The sequence below is a fragment of the Capsicum annuum genome, chromosome 1 (assembly GCF_002878395.1).
Source record: "Capsicum annuum cultivar UCD-10X-F1 chromosome 1, UCD10Xv1.1, whole genome shotgun sequence".
NCBI lineage: Eukaryota > Viridiplantae > Streptophyta > Magnoliopsida > Solanales > Solanaceae > Capsicum > Capsicum annuum.
The window spans coordinates 245,688,417-245,704,200 of record NC_061111.1 but is presented as its reverse complement, the minus strand read 5'-3'; the positions used below and the strand labels follow the sequence as shown (position 1 = coordinate 245,704,200).

The following is a 15,784-nucleotide window of genomic DNA, read 5'->3' as shown; positions in this document are numbered from 1 at the left end:
AGTTTCATCTTTGAGCCGAAAATAATTAAAAAAATAATAGTGAAAAGTCATTTAAAGGTCATATTTGTGCAGTTTTGAATAGTTAAAGGTCATATTTGTGCACTGTCAAAGTTTAAGGTCAAAGTTATAATTTGGTGTCAAGTTTAGGGTCATATTTATGTATTATGCCCTTAGATTTTAAGCTGGACGCGCTCAGTTTTGCGTGTTGAACACTCATTTTGCCATGTAGGATCGGATGTCATATTTGTGCAATTTTGAATAGTTAAAGGTCATATTTGTGCACTGTCAAAGTTTAAGATCAAAGTTATAATTTGGTGTCAAGTTTAGGGTCATAATGTCTAAAAGTAAATAAGCAAATATATCACAAGAATGATCCTAGTAACTACGTTTTAAGTGTTTGTTACAGCCACCATGAATTCTTTATCATTCTCCAATGCTTGTAAAGTTTCTGGCAAAAGACAAACTTCAATATCTACACTTCTTCTACACCAGGAAATAATGTAATTTTCCCATCACTCTTATTTGGCATCCCACTCCTCACACCAATTGGTTTTCCCAACCAAAATCTGTACAATATATGGTATCCCTTGGACTACTACCAATGGCCAATTTAGTAATCCCACCATATACTGAGCCCTTAGTGATTAAAATTGGATTTTCATCCCAATCTTTGTACACTTTCACCACTTCTTCAGAGTTTTGAGCAACAACCATCTTGTTTATTTGCGTTGCAGCCCATCCTAATCCATTTTCCAGCAACTCCATTGCACTTGTCTTTACATTCTTGTAATGAATTGCATTTCCAAAATACCTTTCTGGATGTGGAGGATTTAGCCTCGATCTTGTACCTGTTGAAAACATAATTAAATAATTCTTATGTCTCAACTCGTATGAGAATATTATCTCCTTTTTAGTATATCCAAAAAAGTAATGAATATAATGTACTCACCTACTATAATATTGATGACGACTTCTTCCTCTGCATCATGTTTGCGACAACGTGTAATAGCGTGCCATAGATGAGCCAAAAAAGCTTGCAAAGAAAAAACCGACTTAACACCCATTTCAGTATTCTCTTTTGCTTTGAGATTACCTATACTTTCTTTACTAAGATGAAAAACCGTGTCCACCAATGTCGTTGGAACTTCAAAGACTTCAAACATTTTTTCATCATCCATCTTCAGGGGAAGGTGAATAGGGAGATTCATTTTCTTAGGAAAATAACGTTCTAAAACTGGAATTTTGGAAATAACTTCGTATCCACGAGTGATTTCAGACCAAGAATTGAAAAAATGCCAAAAACAAGTCCCTGCACAATGATTCATAGTGCATCCAATAAACAAACCATCAACCAACTCTGTTATTTGAACCCCAAATAGAGACTTAGTGACACTTTCAAAATTTTGAATATTGTTTAGTGGAAACAAAGTTATTGCAGTTGATGAAGAGAGAATCACAGATACAGTTAAATTTGGAGCGTTTGCATGGATGAATTCCACGCCAGAATTGTTACAGTTAATGGAGAAAGAAATTGTGTCGTCTTCAGCATTTTTAACTATGGAGAAATGACCGGTTAACGGAGGAAAGTTGTAAAAGGGTTTTATTTAATTGGTCAATGAGTGATGATTTGAAAATAGCGTTTTCTTCTTTTGGTCTGTGGAAAAGGAGATCTTTTTGGGTAGTTTCTAGAAGTAGGAATTGCAAATCCCATGGTGTCATTTCAATGTTTTTGTGTGAAAAATGATTCATTTGATGTTGCTCCAACTAAACAAGTGGAAATGATTTGAACTTGTTCCATCTCTAGGGAAATGATTTACACTTTGGGGGGAATTGAAGACTTTGTGATTCCTAATATACATATATTGAGGGTGGTTAGGTTGTTGGCTGTAAGAGAATAATACTGAAAAATACTTACGTACTTTCTTCGTTTTAACATATTTATCATGCGTTTTTTTTTTTTTTTGGTTATTCTTTAATTTGAACTTTTCATATGATATTGTTAAGACTACAAGATTAAAGAACATTTTGGTACATTCTACATATCATTAACTTAAAACCACAAGACTAAAGGGAATTTTGATATGTTTGAATACTGCATTTTCATATTTTGGAAAAATTTCTACACGTATTCTCAAACGTTCATTACGTATGTAAGTTAATCACATAAAATATGCATAATCATTTAATCATACCAATTATTTCATTGAATCATCTCTTCGGACAAAAGAAGATTACGAGCATCAATTGAAACATGCCTAGAAGTTATACTGCTTATTGAGATTAATGCATATACTAAATGCAAATGGCATATTTTAATCAATTAACTTATTTTTCTAATGAGTATTTTGGAATACACACAAAAACTTTCACAAAAATTTTGAGTCAGAAATTTTAAATAAAAATATTTTATTATACATTGAGATATGTAATTAAAACAAACTATAATTCGAATACCTAAATGAAATTTATTGATATATTTAACGAGCTATTCCGATACATTCTGCCAAAATTTTAACTCACGATATATGTTATTACAGACAATGGATTCGTTTGTATTTAAGAAAAATATAAAATAGTGACAATTTGCTAACTAATGTATTACTTTTATATAGTACTTTCTCCGTTTTTAAGATTTAAAATTTTATTTTAATCATCAATTTGATTATAGAATCTTTAATTTTCTTAATATAAAATTTATTTGATTTACAATTTTAATGCCAGGACATTTTAAAATATATTATTCCAAAGCTTTTTCTTTTCGGTACAAGATTCCAAAGATGACAGATCACTGCAGTTATATGGAAGGCGCAACAACACAATAATTTACATTCACTTGTCCTCTTTTAGTTGTTGCTTGAGATTTTTTCACGTTTATTAAAAATATAACATATATTACAATTAATGTAACTTATCCTTATTTATTAAATGTAATAGACCTAATTACGATTTATAGCTACTGTTTTGGAGATGTACATGTTCGCTTAGAGTTATATTTGTTAGCTCATTCTAGGCTATATCAATACAAACAATTCCGTTGGCTACACCGTATTAGCACATACAAGTGTACTGCAATACACTTTAACAATCATCACCGCTAAACGCCACATATACAATTGACATACATTCAAACATACATACAATATACACTTGTATTTCTGAGTGTCTTAGAAATGGCCTTCTGATATATGTATGTACCATTTATGCACACTATTGGATGTATACTATTGAAATATAACCTTATTCGTCATTTATGGCTTCTTCCCCTTTGAGGAATAATGAACAGACAAAGAAAGAGAAGTCTTTGACTTCGATGTCTACGAGGAGCAAGAGTTGAAGGGCCACAAGACTCTGATCAAAGAATGGGCCAACATGTTTGACAAAATGAAACTTAGAATAAAAGGTTCTCTTTATTTTTAGCTTAGAAAAGAAGTTTCTTATTTTTCTTTTAATTTTCATTAATTAGCTTAGAAGAGAAGATTCTTTTAGCTTGTATAAATAAATGTGATCAACAAGAAATATAGAACAAGAAGAGAAAATTTCCCAAATACTGCCTTTATTTATTTCATGGTATCAAAGCAGTGATCTTCAACCCTAATCATCTTCATTAACCCTAATCATCTTCATCAATCCTAATCATCTTTCATGGCTACTGAAGCAGCCACCACTACTGTCCCAAGCAGTAGATATCAATCATCCATACCACCTCCATGCTTCTGATTCACCTGGCATGACATTGGTTGACAACCTTTTTGATGGAAAGGGTTATCAAGGTTAGAAGAGATCCATTTACATAGCCTTTTCTACTAAAAACAAATTGGGCTTCATCACTGGAAGTGTTGCTAGTCCTTCATCAGACTCACTAGATCTGCCTCAATGGAATGACATGGTAACTTCTTGGCTCTAGAATTCCCTGTCAAGGGAAATAGCAGATAGTGTCATTTACTCATGTACTGCTAGGGAACTTTGGACTAGCTTGGAATATAGATTTGGGAAAACAAATAGAGCAAAATTATTTCATCTGCAGAAAAAACTGAGTAGGTTGACACAAGAAAATAGCAGTGTTGCGGCTTACTTCACCCAACTTAAGAGGCTATGGGATGAGCTTGACTCTCTTAATTCTAATATCAAGTGCACCTGTGTGTAGTTGTGAGGGCAAACAAAAACTGGAAAAATCATTGGAAGATAAGAGACTCATAGTGTTTCTCATAGGTCTCAACGACACCTATGATCAGGCTAGGGGGAATATCTTAATGCTTAACCCTCTACCAGATCTCAACCATGCTTATTCACTGATCTTGCAAGATCAGAATCATAGAGAAACTTACATGAGTCCTTTTATTTCCACAGATTCTTCATCTTTCATGGTTGGGTAATTCAATTAGTACAATGGAAGACAAGTTCAAAGATTTACCACTCAACCTCCAAGAGCAGGACACCTATATCCCAAACAAAAATCAACAAGAATCTGCACAAAGGTTTCAGAAACAACATCAAGGATTTAAAAAAAAAGAGGCAAAATATAACCCTAATGTTAGCTATGATTATTGTGGAAAAACTGGACATGTGGAGATGGATTGTTATAGACTCATAGGTTTTCCTGAAGATTTTCAGTTCACAAATGATAAGAAGAATCAGGGACAGATAGTCAGTCATGATAAAGGCTTCCAAAGACAAATAAAGGGAAATAATACTATGTTAATGGAGGAAACAGAAGGGAGAGCTAGAAATCAGTCAGATCATATCAACATAAATCAAAGATACAACAAGGAAAAATATAACCAATTTGTTCAGATGTTCAAGCAAATGAAAATGGAGGAAGCATCACCAGGAAGTGCAGGCTCTGAAACCAACAGCAATGCAGTGGCTAGTACTATTTTGAAGTTTATAGGCTCTTGTTTTTCAGTTCTTAATTCTGAATCCTGGATCATAGATTCAGGTGCCTCTGAACACATGTGCTTTAATCCCAAATCCTTCCTTTCCATGTCCCCTCTTAAGATCTATTTGACTATTAATCTTCCTAATTGTGAAACAATTAAGGTCACACATACAGAAATTATGCCCATTTTTTTCAAATCTCAGCCTAAGGAATGTGTTATATGTCCTAAATTTTAAATACAATCTGTTGTCTATTAATAGATTATGCATTCAATTTGCATGTTTATTATTTTTCACCTCTCATTCCTGTATGCTGCAGGACTTTTCACTGAAGAGGGGTCAAGTTTTTGGTGAAGCTAAAGATGGTTTATACATGCTCCAGCCCAATCCTAAGAAGCTTAGTTTAAGCTTTAGCTCAAATTTTACTCCTAGTTCTTTAAATTCCTTATTTCCTAAGGTAGTTCCTAAGAATTCTATACCTGTATGTAGTAATGCAACTTCTGATGTTAAGTTATGGCACATTAGAATGGGGCATTTATCCTTCTCATCAATAAAGAGTATCAATTTCATATTATTTCCACATAATTTTGATTGTGTTTGTGATATTTGTCCCAAAGCTAGACAATCCAAGTTACCTTTTCCTTGGAGAACTTATAGAGTTCCTACTTACAATGGTTATAAGTATTTCTTTACTATTATTGATGATTTTAGTAGGGCAACATGGACCTTTTTATTATCTACTAAAGGGAATGCTTTTACTGTATTACAATTTTTTATCCACATGGTTGAAAGATAGTTTAAGAGAAAAGTTAAAATTATTAGATCTAATAATGCTTGGTAGTTAGGGAAAAGTGAGGCAGGTCTGTAATTTTTTTGATCTAAAGGAATTCTTCATCAAACTTGTTGTGTGGCTACCCCACAGCAAACTGGAATTATGGAAAAAAAGCATAGACACTTACTTAAAATTGCAAGGGCTCTCATGTTTCAATCAAATGTTCCATTAATTTATTGGGGAGAATGCATATTGATAGCCACATACCTGATTAATAGACTCCCCTCTAAAGTTCTCAAAGGGAAGACACCTTATGAAGTTATGTATGGCAAAGTACCTTCTTATCTTAATCTAAGATGTTTTGGTTGTTTGTGTTATGCAAATACTCTAGCACAAGGTAGAGACAAGTTTCAACCTAGGGCCAAGAAGTGTGTGTTTTTAGGATATCCAAATGACCAAAAAGGATATAAATTACTTAGTTTGGACAACAAGCAAGTTTTTGTGTCTAGGGATGTCTATTTCTTTGAGAACACCTTTATTTTTATCACAATGACCCCATTACCATCATCATTAGTTTTTCCCGATTACCCAGCTCACACTACTGATTCACTGATAGTTCTCACTATTCTGACCTACCAAATGAACCAGATACAGATCATGTCCCACTTTCTTCTGATCAACAGTCACTCACCATCACTTTCTCCTTCTTCACCATTATCTTTTAGCTCTTCACCTAAGGTTTCAGTGAGAAGATCAACTAGAACAAACAAGGGTGTTATGTCATATCACTTCCAAGATTATTTTTGTAACACCGTATTCTTGGAAAATGAGACAGATTCTTATTTTTCTACTCCTGTTAAACCTTAAGTTTTATCTTTCAATGCTTTTTCTATCCCTAGTCAGGTGATTCTTAAATTTGTATCCAACAGATTTGAGCCTAGTAGCTACAAAGCTGCCTCTGCACATCAAGGTTGGAAGAAAGCAATGAAAGTAGAAATTGAAGCCTTAAAATTGAATCATACATGGGATGTTATTCCCTTACCTCAAGGAAGGAAAGCTTTACCTTGTAGATGGGTATACAAGGTAAAACAACATATAGATGGCACTATTGAGAGACTTATGGCAAGGCTAGTCATTAGAGGAAACACTCAAAAGGAAGGGATAGACTTCAATGAAACATTTTCCCCAGTAGTCAAGATGACTACTATCAGATGTTTGTTAGCTATTGCAGCAAACAAACAGTGGGAAATATTTCAATTTGATGTAAATAATGCCTTCTTGCAAGGTGATTTGCAGGAAGAACTTTACATGAAATTTCCTGCAGGGGTGGATCCTCCTTCTCCCAACATGGTTTGTAGACTCAAGAAGTCCTTGTACGTGCTCAAACAAGCCTCAAGGCAATGGTATGCTAGACTTACAGGAGCTCTCAGTTATAAAGGATTTATTGTTTCTCTTAATGACTATTCCCTATTTTTTAAGAAGGAAGGGGATTCTATTGCTATTATTGCAGTCTATGTTGATGATATCCTAATTAAAGATGTTGCACATGGAGAGATTGCAAATCTAAAGAAGTTTCTTCATTCAGAATTTCACATTAAAAATCTTGGGACTTTACAATTATTTTTTGGGGATGGAAATTTTGAGAGAAGCACATGGTATTATAGTGAGTCAAAAGAAGTATACTTCAGATCTTTTGGAGGAATTTGATATTTCTCAACTACCTTCTGTCTCATCCCCTTTGGATCCTACAATGAAATTAACATCAACTACATCTGAACTTTTGGATAATCCCACTTCCTACAGACACCTCATTGGAAAATTAAACTATTTGACGCACTCAAGACCTAATCTTTGTCATCCTGTCCTGATCCTAAGACAATTTATGCAACAATCAAGCATTCATCACTATAATGTAGCTTTAAGGGTGGTGTGTTACCTCAAGGATTTTCCAAATCAAGGATTATTCCTTTCCTCTTTGCCTTCGTTCTCCCTCAATGCATTTTGTGATGCAAACTGGGCTTCTTATCGAGATTCACGAAGATCCATTAGCAGATTCTTCATCAGCTTAGGTGGATCTCCTATTTCTTGGAAATCCAAGAAACAAGTATCAGTATCTCTTTTTTTCCGCAGAAGCGGAATATCGATCAATAAGAAGACTAGTAGCAGAGTTGACATGGCTCACCCGATTGCTTACGAATCTTTCTGTTCCTCCACCTTTACCTATGCCGGTGCATTCAGACAGTCAGGCCGCGATTCATATTGTCAAAAATCCAGTCTTTCACAAGCGAACAAAGCATGTTGAGCTTGATTGTCACTTTTTCCGTCAACAATATTTGTCTGGGCTCATTTCTCTATCATTTGTCCCATCCAAGGACCAACTTGTCGACATCTTCACTAAATCACTTTCTGGCCCAGCACACCATGGGATTCTAAGCAAGCTGGGGCTCACTACCCTCCCCTCCACCTTGAGGAGGGGTGTTGAAATACAACCTTATTCGTCATTCATGGCTTCTTCTCGGCCCTTTGAGGAATAATGAACAGACAAAGAAAGAGAAGTCTTTGACTTTGATGTCTACGAGGAGCAAAATTTAAAGGGCCACAAGACTCGGGTCGAAGAGTGGGCCAATATGTTAAACTAAATAAACTTAGAATAGAAGGTTCTCTTTATTTTTAGCTTAGAAGAGAAGTTTCTTATTTTTCTTTTAATTTTCATTGATTAGCTTAGAAGAGAAGATTCTTTTAGCTTGTATAAATAAATGTGATCAACAAGAAATATAGAACAAGAAGAGAAAATTTCCCAAATACTGCCTTTATTTCTTTCATATACATCTCTTTATTTTGACTGTATTTCACTGAATGTATCATTGCTGATTGGTGATACAATGTTGATTTTGCACTCATGAACACAAGTATGTTTGTTTTAGTGTATATAAACACGATGACTGTGGTAAATTGCATGATTATTATACATACATACATTCAATATGCAGTCCATCTATCATTGAAGATACATACATTTTAATATACAATTGACTAAGACGACCTGGATCTACATTATTCTCTCCAAGAACAATGTGCGGGCTCAACAGACTATATCAGGGCATACAGTCACGTCGGATACCCATATAAAACACCTTTGAGAGATACATATATCAGTGTATCTCCATTGATGACCAATAAACAAAATAATGAAATACACAGTCGATTTATTTAGTATTATAATTACAGCATGTCAATTTGTTTATTACAAAAAAAAAAAAAAAGATTAAAGTACATTTTCGAACTGAGGTTGTTGGATAGCTCATCAAACACAAAATGATGCCAAATTGCAACATCTAATAACTTTTTAAAAAATATAAGAAATAATTAAAGGGTTGAAGTTAGTTAAGTTCAGTTAATTTTTCTGACAAACAATATGAGACAATTTAAGTCGATTACATCTCTTGGGATGAATACTTATTCCCTCTTTAAAAAATTCAAGAATACTTTTGTGATCCTTAATATTTCCTAGGTTTTAAATATAAAATATAAAATGATCCTTAATATTTCCTAGGTTAGAAATAATGTGAAGGTATTTGATTGGACAAGAAATTTAAGGAAAAAAAATGCAATTTTTTGAAGCGTGTGGTTAAAATAAGTCGTAGAAATTTATATGGTTATAGATAATGTACTACTCCATATTTTCGGGCTAAATTTTGAACCTCTCTTCCTACGTGTATAGACCCAAATCCAATGATTTCTATTTAGATAAAAGTGTGAATAATTCTTTATCAATTTTTTAGTATGGGAACATCTTTAGAGATGAATATAAGTCATAAAAATCTCCTAACTCAAAGTTGAGTTAAGAACTTTTCTACCGATTGTGTTTAGTAGACTTTCTAACTTGGGAAAACTTCTAAAGACCATTACTCCTATATATCAAGTTATGTGGCCTACTATATATCAAATTAAATTCTTCGGGTCTTCTTTCTAACACAACTGACCGTCGTCAATCCGACTTCAGATTAAGAAGTTATAGGCAGTTTGATGAGATACTATCCAGGGTGCGCGATGGTTGCACGAGGCAATGTTTATGCCACGTGATTAGGCGAGGGGCACGGCTGGAGCCGTGCAGTTTGGCCCGCGATGCAACCCCCCTTCCCGGACATAAAAATACATTTTCCCCTCATTAAATCTAGGGAAAATGATCCTTTCACCCCCATAACTCCCCCAATTCATTTTATAACCCTATAGTCGTCCTAAGCTAGTAGAAATCTCCTAAACTCCTTAATCTCCCTCCCAAGAATATCAATAAGGATTTCTTAATTTCAAAGCTCGTAGGTTTCCAAACTCAAGATTCTTATTCAATTTTCCTCCATCAAAAGGTATGTAGAACTATCCTAACACTCATGGGTGTAAGTATGATGTTTTGAATAAATCCTATATTGTATATTTATAAGCTAAGATTTTTAAATTGATTGAAAAGCATGAATTACGAGATCCCTTTTTATGATGAAATTATGTATTAACTATGGGGTTTTCCATAAACTTTAAATTGTATTTATATGCATGTATGAATTTTGAAGTGGATTTGAGAGCATGAACTATAAATTCCCTTTTTCGAGCATGAAATTTATGTATTTGGGGGTTGGTTAATGAATGATGATCAGCTTAAATTTTACATGCATCTTTATCAATTATGCATTGCCATTTTACATGTTTTCAAAGGGGTGTTTCTTATTTCTAAATTCTCTTGTTTCTCATGGAGATTATATGTGATTATGAAAGAGATGACCACCTTAAGAGTTAAGTTTTGAAAGAAAGATGTTTTACTTAAGCTTTCATAACAGTTTTGAAAGGGAACTCTCATGTGATATTTGAATCATTTTGGTAGTCAAATAACATGCTTTTTAAAAGGACTATGGACATGATATGATATGGATTATAGGACTTTCAAGTCTTGGTATGACGAAACCAAATCAGATGAATGACATTTTAGACTACAGACCACGTTTTAAGTGCTAAAATATGGGCTTAAAGAGAGTTAAGTGGTTAACCAAGAAGGAACGAGCTCACATAACTCACATCCCAAAACTGTGTTTTATGATACAGGATTAATCCTGTCCTAAAATATGGATGAACATTGTATACTTGCTTTATGCTTTGGTATACCGGGTCAGATGCTCTAATCCTTGCAGCAAACTCGAATTGGGGACTTGACCACCGGATCAATGTCAGACCCAATATAGACAATAGGATTTTTCAAACCATGTTGGGTATGCCATCTAGCTCAGAACTAAAGAAAAGACTGAGTCATTATTTTACGAGATTGATTGAATTTTTTTTATTATTCTTTGATATCTATTATGTTAAATTATTTTCACAATGTTCTTGATTATTTTATATGAAATATATGTTCTTTTGGATTGTTCTGCATATAATACATTTCAAGTATCGACCGTCCTCGGACATCTATATTGTCTCTTAATGTAGGGTCTGAGGCTTAGTCCTGTGGTCCGTCACAATAGAAAAATGTTCATAAACATCAGAGCTGGTGGGTCATCCATCTTTCAAAAGGCATTTTATTTATATGTTCATTTATTTTAGTTTATGATCCGGTCGGGTGCCTTTTTCCGGCATAGATAGTTATTCTTCAGTAGAGGCTTCGTAGACTAGATTTGGTTATTGTTTTGTTATGACTTTATCGACAGACCTTGCTTAAAATATTTCTTAAATTTTATTATATCTTCCTTATTTCGTATGAATTATGCTTATGATAGCATGTTAAGGGGTCTCTCTGGCCTATTTGGTTTGGGATACCCATAATGGCTAAGTCCTCAGCTCGGGTGGTGACAATCTTGGTATCAGGGCTAGGTTTAGGGTTCTAGGATGTGTACAAAGTTGTGTCTAGTAGATTCATTCTTATGGGTGTGTTGTGCACCACATTTATAATCAGAAGACTACCAGGCATTTAGGAGTTGTTTCCCATTTTTTCATGATCCAGATCGTCCAATAGTGTTGTCCACATAAAAATTATCCAAATTCCTTCCTTGCTCTAATTTTATTCACTATGTCTCATTATTGAGGAAATACAAGTGCAAAAACTTAGATTCCTAATGAGATGGTCCTTTCATTTTCTGATTGAGCCATCAAAAAGTCATAAAACAAAATAAGAACTTGAGAGGAGTCCATTTGAGCAAGAGTCAAGAAGTGTATTCCGTCCCTTTCAAAATCTTTGTTGCGGATGTCACGCATAAGGTTAAAGATATAACTGAATGTTGATATAGTATTTCTACCGGAGAGGTAGTATAAGTTAAGGTTTTATAAACTATGAGTAGTAAGATGATCCCAAAGTTAGTGTTATTAAGTCATAAGCGTGGAAGTTAGAGTGAAAGTATCTTTTGAGTAAAAAGGGTAGTAGTTGTCTTATAATCTTTGAGTGACGGGTCGTATGCCCTTTTACGGTGAAAGGATAAAGTCATAGAAAGATTTTTAGATTTTATGATAGTTAGTAGAGAAAGTGATTAGTTATGATGATTTAAATTTATATAAGATAGGGAGGGAGCTCAGGATGGATAGTTATGATGGTTGTAAAATCATTATAGGTTGTGAATAGAAGGATAGAGTGACTAATAATTTAAGAATTTACTGCAATTTGGGGAAATCTTAGAAGGAGGGACTTAGTGATATTAAAAGAATTTTGAAATTAGTTTAAATGTATGCATGGGTAAGTAGATATTATATGAGGAAGTAAAATATGCTAATAGACCATAGTGGGTTATATTATAAGATTAAGATCAACTATTCTTATTATGCGACTTTATCCCCCCCCCCCCCCCCCCCACATTATCTTTTTTTCTCTAGTAGTTGTAAGCTAGTATAGTATGTGAGAAGATGTTGTAACACCCCACATTTTCGAGCTAGAATTTGAACCGTCTTTCCTGCATATATAGCTCAAACCTAATGATTTTGTGTCAATATAAGTGTGATAATCAATTCTTCAATGTGAGGTCATCTTTGGAAATTAATTGAGATCATAAAAATCTCCAAACTCAAAATTAAGTTGAGAACTTTTCTAACGATTGAATTTTAGTGAACATTCCAACTTGAGTCAACTTTGAATGACTATTAATCCTAGACTATAAAGTGTTAGATGTCCTACAATATACCAAATAAAAGTTCATCGAGTCTTCTTTCCAACGCCACCAGTTTTGCCTTAATCCGATTTAAGAGTGAAACATTATGCGCAATTTACCAAAAGATGTCTGTCTGCCAAGGTGAGACAGACAGGGTAACAGCCCGTCGCACCAGACTGTTGCCATTAGTATAAAGACCAAAAATTTGTAATTTTGAAATGGTTAGAGTGATGGTCAGCCACGAGAGCGACGGTCCATCGCTCAAACCATCAGTAGGGACCGTTTTGCACTGTTATAACATTTTCAAGGGGGTATTTGGGTCTTTTCCCTACCACAAACTCCTCCCCTACAACTTAAATCACAATTTAAACCCTATTTACTAATAGAACATCAGTTTATCATCGCTTTTTCTCCTCTCCTCTCTCAAGAGAGAAAAAATTAGGGTTTCCTCAGAAGACTCATACTTCTAAGGCTTGGATTCAAGATATCTCAAATTTTGTTCATCAAAAAGGTATGTAGGACTATCCTAACTCTCACGGTCATAATTTTAATGTTTTAACAATATTTAAAGATATACATATGTAACACCCCGTATTCAAGTACATGTATTGGCGTATTCAAGTACGTGTATTGGTCTTATTTATATGGAATTAACTTTTTATTTTATTTATACCGGAATTTGCCCGTCGATGGTTCCATACGAAGGTTATTGAATAAGCTTTCCAACGATATAAATATTTCCAAAAACGGTAGTCGGGATGTTGTGAACAGTAAATGTGCAGGAAAATTTCCTGCACACAAACTACTGAGGCCTGCCAGTTTTTTGGGTCAACTTTGAACGATCATAAATCCCTCAATATAATGAACTGGGAGAGATACCACCTATAAAAAGAAATATCTTTGAGTATTCTTTCCAATGCAATTGGTTTCATCCAAATCCAACATCTTAATAAGGAGTTATACTCGTTTTACTTTCAGCCTCTCAAAACAGATTTTTAGGGTCAACTTCAAACAATCATAACTCCTTGTACAGGACGAACTGGGTGGTCTACTTTATATGAAATGAAATCCCTTTGAATTATCTTTCCAACGATACCAATTTCACCCAAATCCGATATCGGATCAAAGAGTTATGGTCGATCTACTTTAGCTTGTCAAAACAGTCCACCATGGACAGATTCGGATTTACTTAAAATTTTAAGGGCAATATGGTCATTTTCCATCACCTCATGGACGAAAATTGGTCATTATATACATATAATTAGTCTCATATCCATCAATTATCATCAAATTATTGAAAATAAGAAACTCTAGCCTAATTTCAACTCCAATTATCTTGTGATTCAACCGTAGAAAATCCAAATTGATTCCGTAGTTGTGTTCACCGTCTCGAGGGCTTCGAGAAGCACCCCTTATTTGTACCAACAGGACTTCGAAATCAAAAGGGCCATTTTATGGTAAGGATGTAAATTATTTTGGTGTTATTTATATGGATATGTATATATATATATATGCATGTGAGCATAAGAATATGTTATTTGATTGTTGTTGAAAGATGATTGGGAAATGATGTTGGATTATGTTGAATTGTGAAGGAATTTGGTGTGATGATGTGGTATTGATGATGTGGTATTGAAATGATGATTATATATATATATACACATAAACCTATTGTTCAAGTTGGTTTGGAATGTTTTGCAAATATTGGTAGTATGGAATTATGGAAGAGAATTGTGGTGTTAGGTTGCTAATACTAGATGCCAAACATTTCATTGTAGATAAGTGATTTGTAAAGGCGGGAAGTTGTGTTGAATTGGTATCCGAATCTACAACGAGGTATGTAAAGCATACTCTAACAATGTTCTTTGGCATGAAAACACCCAATGTTCCATCAAGTAAGATTCCGAGATTGTCCAAAAACATGTATTGTTCTACGTTACCAACGAAGTTGTTTCCATTCTATAAAGTGTCAAAATGTTTCATTGATATACCAAAAGGCTCCTATTTCATTGTTGTGATATTGATGATTCTGAAACACATTGTTGATGTACCAATGAGTCTTTATTACATCGTTATTGTATAAAAGGTCTATTACTTGGTTCCTATTGATGTATCATTGTTTCAAAGTATCAAAAATGTGGTGGCGACCGAAATAACAATCTCAAAGATTAATTGAACTAAGTGATGGAAGTTCTCTCTTATCGGGTGGTATCCCAGGGGCATAAGCCTAGCATGGGTCGATCCATATTTATGTGTTTATGGGTGGTATCCCAGGGGCATAGCCTAGCATGGGTCGATCCCAGTTGATATGTACTGGAGGCAGCCTAATGGTCACAGTACAGTACAGTAATGATTACAAAGACGATAAGAACGAAGGTAAAGTGATTGAATAAATACAATGTACAGGTTGTCACAAGTTCTAGTAAGTGTGGTCCACTCCTATTACGACTTATTCACTTGTTTTTGATTTCTATTGAGCTCCTATATCATATGTGATTATCTACAGCTTTACATACTCAGTACATATTTCGTACTGACGTCCCCCACGGGGACCTGCATTTCATGCTACAGGCACAGGTACCCCAACTCATTCACAGCATAGATAGGAGCCAGGTCATACAGCTATTGTTGGTGAGCTCCAGTTTGCTTCGGAGCTTTTCGAGTCGGTTCCTTATGTTTTGTTATTGTACAGGAGTCATGTGTGGGCGGGGGGGTTTGTCCCGACCCTAGTTATGTCATGTATATCCTAGAGGCTTTGTAGACATAAGGAAGGGTGAAGTCATGGAAGTTTATATAGTGATGTTACATTTGTATATGTGGTGGCCCCGACGGCTACGTAATATATATATATATATATATATATTTGTGCGTGTTGTGCTGATACAGGTAATTAGACCCTTCTATATGCAACGAAGTTCTGTCCAAATTTTTGGTGACATATAAGTGAAAGTACAGGTATTTGAACGGGTTCTCCCGGGCCTTCTCGGCTTTGGGTGCCAGTCCGGCCCGATGGGATTTTGGG

The 15,784-nt window shown here is 34.5% G+C and overlaps 1 pseudogene; it reads right to left on the bottom strand.

Moving 5' to 3' along the window:
• Positions 1-389: 389 nt before the first annotated feature.
• LOC107862546 lies at positions 390-1,604 on the bottom strand (annotated as a pseudogene).
• Between the last annotated feature and the right edge of the window lie 14,180 nt (positions 1,605-15,784).